The sequence below is a fragment of the Coenobita brevimanus genome, chromosome 19, assembly GCF_032717465.1.
Source record: "Coenobita brevimanus isolate Jiangsu-jjx chromosome 19, ASM3271746v2, whole genome shotgun sequence".
Lineage (NCBI taxonomy): Eukaryota > Metazoa > Arthropoda > Malacostraca > Decapoda > Coenobitidae > Coenobita > Coenobita brevimanus.
In genome coordinates, this window is record NC_136972.1 from 11,887,316 (window position 1) to 11,893,881 (window position 6,566).

At 38.9% G+C, this 6,566-nt stretch overlaps 1 non-coding gene across 1 annotated transcript; it reads left to right on the top strand.

The window, feature by feature from the left end:
- The first annotated feature begins 5,557 nt into the window (after positions 1-5,557).
- Positions 5,558-5,676, top strand: LOC145391777 (5S ribosomal RNA). Its single transcript, XR_013895906.1, has one exon. It is a non-coding gene; the product is annotated as a 5S ribosomal RNA (ribosomal RNA).
- The last annotated feature ends 890 nt before the right edge of the window (positions 5,677-6,566 follow it).

Here is a 6,566-nt window from a genome sequence, read left to right on the forward strand (position 1 = left end):
CTTAAAAAAGGGTCCCAAGGGATTTAACCAGCAATTATGCAACCATGAAAAACACAGGAAACGAAGAAAAACAAACTATAGAAAATCAATTAAAAAAAAAAAAGAGAGAAAGAAAAAGAAATAGAGTAAGATCACATAACACACAAATGAAAATAAGTGTAAGTGTTACTACAAATGCCAAAAGACCACATAAACTACAAACAAAAAAGCAAATTGTTGTCTCCACAAGCTAGTGGCATGGCACATCCTATCATCGACCGTAGCATGACCGGATTCAATGTCTGGACTGCAATTATAACAATTATGTAACGACAAACGATTGCATTATGTTACACTTGCTACAATTATGTAACTATAAACAATATGTAACAATTATGTAACAGTTGCATTAACAAGATGTAAATTTTATGTAACTTTAACCACAATTATGTAACTACAAACAATATGTAACAATTATGTAACAGTTGCATTAACAAGATGTAACTTTTATGTAACTTTAACTACAATAATGTAACTACAAACAATATGTAACAATTATGTAACAGTTGCATTAACAAGATGTAACTTTTATGTAACTTTAACTACAATTATGTAACTACAAACAATATGTAACAATTATGTAACAGTTGCATTAACAAGATGTAACTTTTATGTAACTTTAACTACAATTATGTAACTACAAACAATATGTAACAATTATGTAACAGTTGCATTAACAAGATGTAACTTTCATGTAACTTTAACTACAATTATGTAACTACAAACAATATGTAACAATTATGTAACAGTTGCATTAACAAGATGTAACTTTTATGTAACTTTAACTACAATTTTAAGGCCAACACAATTATGCATTACCACAATATTATGTAACAATTCATAAAATGTTACAATTATGTATTACTACAATGTTACTACAATGTAACAATTACAATATAATTATGTAACAATTCACAGTGTTACAATTATGTATTACCACAATGTTACTACGATATTATGTCATACAATTATACCACAATTCTGTATTACCAGAATCGTCTTACAAGTTATGTGAAATATTAGACATTACTAAAGGGATAACTCAATATGTAATGTAATAACCTAGCAGTATTACCATTGCACAATTATATGCGTATGTCTGTTATACATACACATCTTACAAAATGTCATACAACAACCATTGCATTTATTCAAATATGTATACAACTTGTTTAAAATGTAATATTACTAGATCATTGCAATTTACTATGAATATTGTATGTGTACAATATTATAATCAATATTATGTACTAATAGATTAGCATATGTCAATGATAATTGCTGTCGGAGGACCTTCAGTGGTGCGGCCGAGCAATGTCAGGTCTCCATATTATAATTACAAATCATAACAGATAAATAGATAAATAGATAGATAGAGAGACAGATAAAAGCAGCAAGTCAGATGATGAGAAGGTATTGTGTCTGCGAGAATCGAGCAATGCTAAACATGCTTACACACTCTTAACTCAAGGAATGCTTTATAGGCACACGACAGCGCCTCGTGAACATACACACACATACACACATACTCACACACAGGGTTCTAGAACTTTCCAACCACAGTGTAACACACGTGACACGACCCCTGCTACACCAGAATTTAGGAAGCAGAGCTCAGAAGGAGACAGGCCATAGAACCGGCAGGTAGTAGGGAGAAGGGCTTAGCAACATGGAAGAGAGAGAGAGAGAAAGAGCGAGACAGGGAGGTAGCTAGCGGGACTCTACTTTATACTTCACTCGTGTGTGAGAGACTTTGTTAATATTTCCAAGACAAATAAAAATAGTCCCATACTATTCTTTACCTCTCCTGTCATTGTACGACAAAAAGGGAACGAAGATTATCTACTTACAAACTACTCACGTATAACAACCACTCGTCCACAAGTCTAATATATATATAACTAATCTACAAAACTCCACTACAAGTTTATACAAAGTCCATTATGATAGTACATCAAGTTGACTGCATGATGTTTACTACCACCTGTAACATCACTGCAAATCCCGCTTACAAGAGATTGGGTGTGGGAAGCCCACTTCATATTTTCTTTACCCCTGCATGGTAGCTGATTTTGTACAGGGATCTTATTCGCGTTGTGTGAAGCTCAGCTTACAAATTTGGAGGTGCTGCCCATAATCAGCTCTTCTAAACAGGGTAAAATCAAAGGCTTTTCTTCTCATCAACATTCCTCCTCTTACTGACTTGCTTCATCGTCTCTCTCTTCACTACATTGTTTCATCTGTATGTCTTTTCTATCGCTATTTCAGTGTTCACTGCTCTTTTTTAACAGGATGCTTCCATTCCTCATTCATTACAGCAGGCATGTAACACCCCTCTTACAGCAAACTGTAGACTGGAGTAGACTGTAGCACCAGTCGAGCAGGGCAGTACTCCCAAGATGAATGGAAAGTGATGACAGAGAGAAGTGGAGCTCCTATTTCATTAGCCCTTGGGACTAGTTTCTGACCATCCCCCATTGCTGAACTTTATCAGTGTTTCAGTAACACAGAGAGTAGGCCAGCATGCTCTCCAATACAAGTTTCTCTAACTGTCAACACCAAACTACATGCACATTACACATGACACTTCCTTTTCAATATTAAAAAGGAAAACTGGCATTGAATAACCAAGCCTTGGAGTCCCCACGGGGGGGGGCATAAATGCCCCCCCATCCGCCCCTCTTCCGGTGGCATCTCAACGAGTTGCCTGGAACCACTGTCCGACTCTCTTCATTTCTGCAACAATCAAGGCCTTTCCTCTTTCTCTCTGTTGAGCACCACCTCTCCTCCTCTAAACCTCACCTTCTTTTCTTAACTGAGACTAAGCTGTCTGAGGCAACTGAGAGCAAACCCATTCCAATATCCTCCTACTTTCTCTATATTCATTTCAAAGCCAAAGGTGGCTGTTTTGTATATGTACACAACGACTTATCTTGCTCTTTTGTTCCTGAACCTGATTCTTCAGAATTATCTACGCTTTGGCTTAGACATTCTTGTCGTTCTCTGACTAAATATACTGGTGCTGTTTACTTAACCCCTAATTCTACTACTGGGTATGAAAAAATCTTCAACTTAGGTTAAGATGGAACACATCCTATCCATTTCTCCTTTCTCTGAAGTCTCCATTCTAGGATATTTCAATGTTCACTGCCACCTTTGGCTCTCCTCTCCTTTCACTGATCCACTTGCTGAACAAGCCTACATCTTTTCTATCCTTATTGACCTAGTGCAGCTTGTGCAGTACCCTACCCATATCCCTGACATCCTTGGAGAGAGCTCCAACATACCTTACCTCTTCCTATCAACTAATCCTTCTACTTACACTGTTAAATTTTCCTCTCCGGTGGGCTTCTCTGATCACAACCTTATTACTTTAACCTCTCCTATCTCTCCAGTACAGCCTGTGGAGCCTCCAAAGAAACGTCAGTTGTGGCACTTTGGAGATGATGACTGGGAGGCCTTCAGGCAGTACCTCTTTGATTTTCCCTTCAATGATTATTGCTTCAATGGCCAGGAGCCATCTGAGTGTCCCTTGCACACTACGAAGGTTATTCTCTCAGGCATGGAGGCATACATTCCCTTCTCATATCCTTTGATTAACGTAAGAAAGCCGTGGTTTAATCACGCTTGTTCTAATACTGTCCGCAACAAGGAGAGGGCATATAAAAGGTACCAGAGCCAAACCACTCCTGAATCACATCTTTTTTTTATATTTCTGCCTGGAATCATGCTAAGTCTCTTATTCACTCTGCTAAAAATAATTTCATCTATAATGCTCTCAACTCTCCAACTCGAATTCTTCCCACTCTTTCTGACACCTTGCCAAAAACCTGTATAACAACTTTACCTTGTCTTCTTTCCCTACTCTTTTCTACTCTGATAACTCTGTAGCTATTTCTTCTACTGTTAAAGCAGATCTCTTTGCTCAGACTTTCTCCTCCAATTCCACCTTTGTCGATTCCGGTGCTGTTCCTCCATCACTTCCCCCCTCTGACTTCCTCATGACTGACATTAAAATTTCTTCAGCTGATGTATTTTCCGCCATCACTGGCCTCAGTACTAACAAGGCATAATATGGGCCTGATGAAGTCCCTCCTGTTGTCCTCAAAAATTGTGCCTCTGTGCTTACATCCTACCTAGGTAAACTCTTTCGCCTTTGTTTATCAACTTGTACCTTTCCTTCTTGCTGGAAGTTTGCTCTCATTCAGCCAGTCCCAAAGAATGGTGACCATTCTTAACCTTCTAACTGTTTTCCAGTTGCTTTAACATCCTGTGTCTCAAGAGTTTTCGTGTCTATTCTTAAGGGAAAAATTTAAAGCATCTTTCCTATCATAACCTTTTGATCGTCAGTATGGGTTCCGTTAGGGATAATCAATTGGTGATCTTCACACCTATCTTTCAGACTCCTGGTCATCCTCCTTTCGGGACTTTGGTGACAGCTTTGCCATTGCACTTGGCATCTCAAAGGCTTTTGATTGAGTCTGGCATCAATCTTTTCCAAACTGCCCTCTTACAGTTTCTATCTTTCCATCTGTGCCTTCATTTATTGCAGCGGTTCTCAAACTATTTAGTGTGTGACCTTATTTGGAATATTTCAAGACTTCGCGACCCACGGGGTAAAATAAAAATATAACTGAGAGAGAGAGAGAGAGAGAGAGAGAGAGTAACCGGTATATAACCTATCATTGTTATTATATGCTAATTGTGTATTAAGGATAATTACTTTTAATTATGTAAATAAACTACATTGAAACCATCAGGCCTATTCTATGTCCCTGTGACCCATCAAAAATCCTCTCGCGACCCAAAAGTGGGTCGCGACCCATAGTTTGAGAATTACTGATCTATAGCTTCCTTTCTGGTAGTTCTAAAGCTGCTGTTGTAGACGGCCATTGTTCTTCTCCTGGATCTATCAACAGTTGTGTTCCTCAGGGCACTGTCCTGTGACCAACTCTCTTCCATTTATTCATCAGTGACTTAATCTATACATCTAACGCTATCCACTCATACACTGATGATTCCATCCTTCACCTTTCTGTTAGGTTCTTGCAACGTCCATCTCAGCAGTTACTTCAACAAACAAGGGATGATCCTGTGAAACACCTAATGTCTGACTTGGCTCATATCTCTGACTGGGATAAAAATAATCTTATTGTTTTTAATGCATCAAAAACTCAGTTTTTACACCTATCAACACATCAAAATCTTCCACAGGAGTACCCATAGATGTTTAATAATATCCACCTTAATCCTTGATCATCCATAAGTATACTTGGGGTTTCATTCTCTCGGGACTTATCTTGGAAAGATCATATTTCATCTCTTGTAAAATCTGCTTCCAAGAGATTAGATGTGCTAAGCCAACTCCATACCCTCTTTACTGATGCAGAGTTGTTGACTTTGTACACGGATTTTATTCACCCTGTGTAGAGTACAACTCTTATGTGAGGGGAGGCTCCCCACATACAGCTCTTCTCAACAGGGTGGAGTCAAAGGCTTTTCGTCTCATTAACTCTCCGCCAACGGCCATGCCACGTTGAGTACACCGCTTCCCGTTCAATCAGCGAAGTTAAGCAACGTTGGGTCTGGTTAGTACTTGGATGGGTGACCGCCTGGGAACACCAGTTGCTGTTGGCATCCCTACGTCAAGTGGGGTTGGTGGAGGATTAGTGCCCCTCCCTGTAAAACAACTAACTCTAAGCCCTTGGCCACCCTGTCTGGGATACATGGCGTCTGGCAATGAATGAATGAACTCTCCTCCTTTTACTGGCTTCTTTCAACTTCTGTCTCTTCGCCACACTGTTGCATCTTTATCTTTTTTCTATCACTGCTTCAATGGTCACTGCTCCTCTGAACTGTCTGCTTTCATCCCTCCACCTCTACGATGGGCACGTACCACCCATCTAACAACAAACTGACATCCCTTTTCTGTCTAACTCTCTAAAGCATGAGTTACCCGTTACTACTAGTCCATCATTTATGCAACAGGTCAGCTCTGGAACTGTCTCCCTCTGTCTGTATTTCCTACTTCCTATGATCTCTAGTCTTTCAAACGCAGTGTGTCCAGACATCTCTAAATGAACGGATCTTGAAACTGGCTCTCATTTGTTTTTTGTTTTTTTTATGAAATGGTTTGCCAGCTCTTGGCCTTCAGTTCTTTCTTCCTTGCATAAAAAATAACTCTCACCCCTTTTCTTTCTAGCTATTTAATACAAGAGTTAATAAATACTTCCAGTACTTTATGTATGCAACAGGTCAGCAATGAAACCTTCTCTCCCAGTTGTAACTCCCTTTGCCTTTAACCACAGTTTTCTTAACACAAAGTGTCCAGGCTTCTTGAAATGAACGTCCCTTCTTGATCAATAACTAACTTTTGGTCTTCAAAAATGGAAAAAAATGTTGCATACCATACAATGTTTGCAAGTCTGCCACTGTCCAGCTAAAAACATGATATCATCTGAGTATGCCAACTTATGAAATTTAAAAATACCCAAAGTAAATTGTGCAGTACATGATGAAACACGATT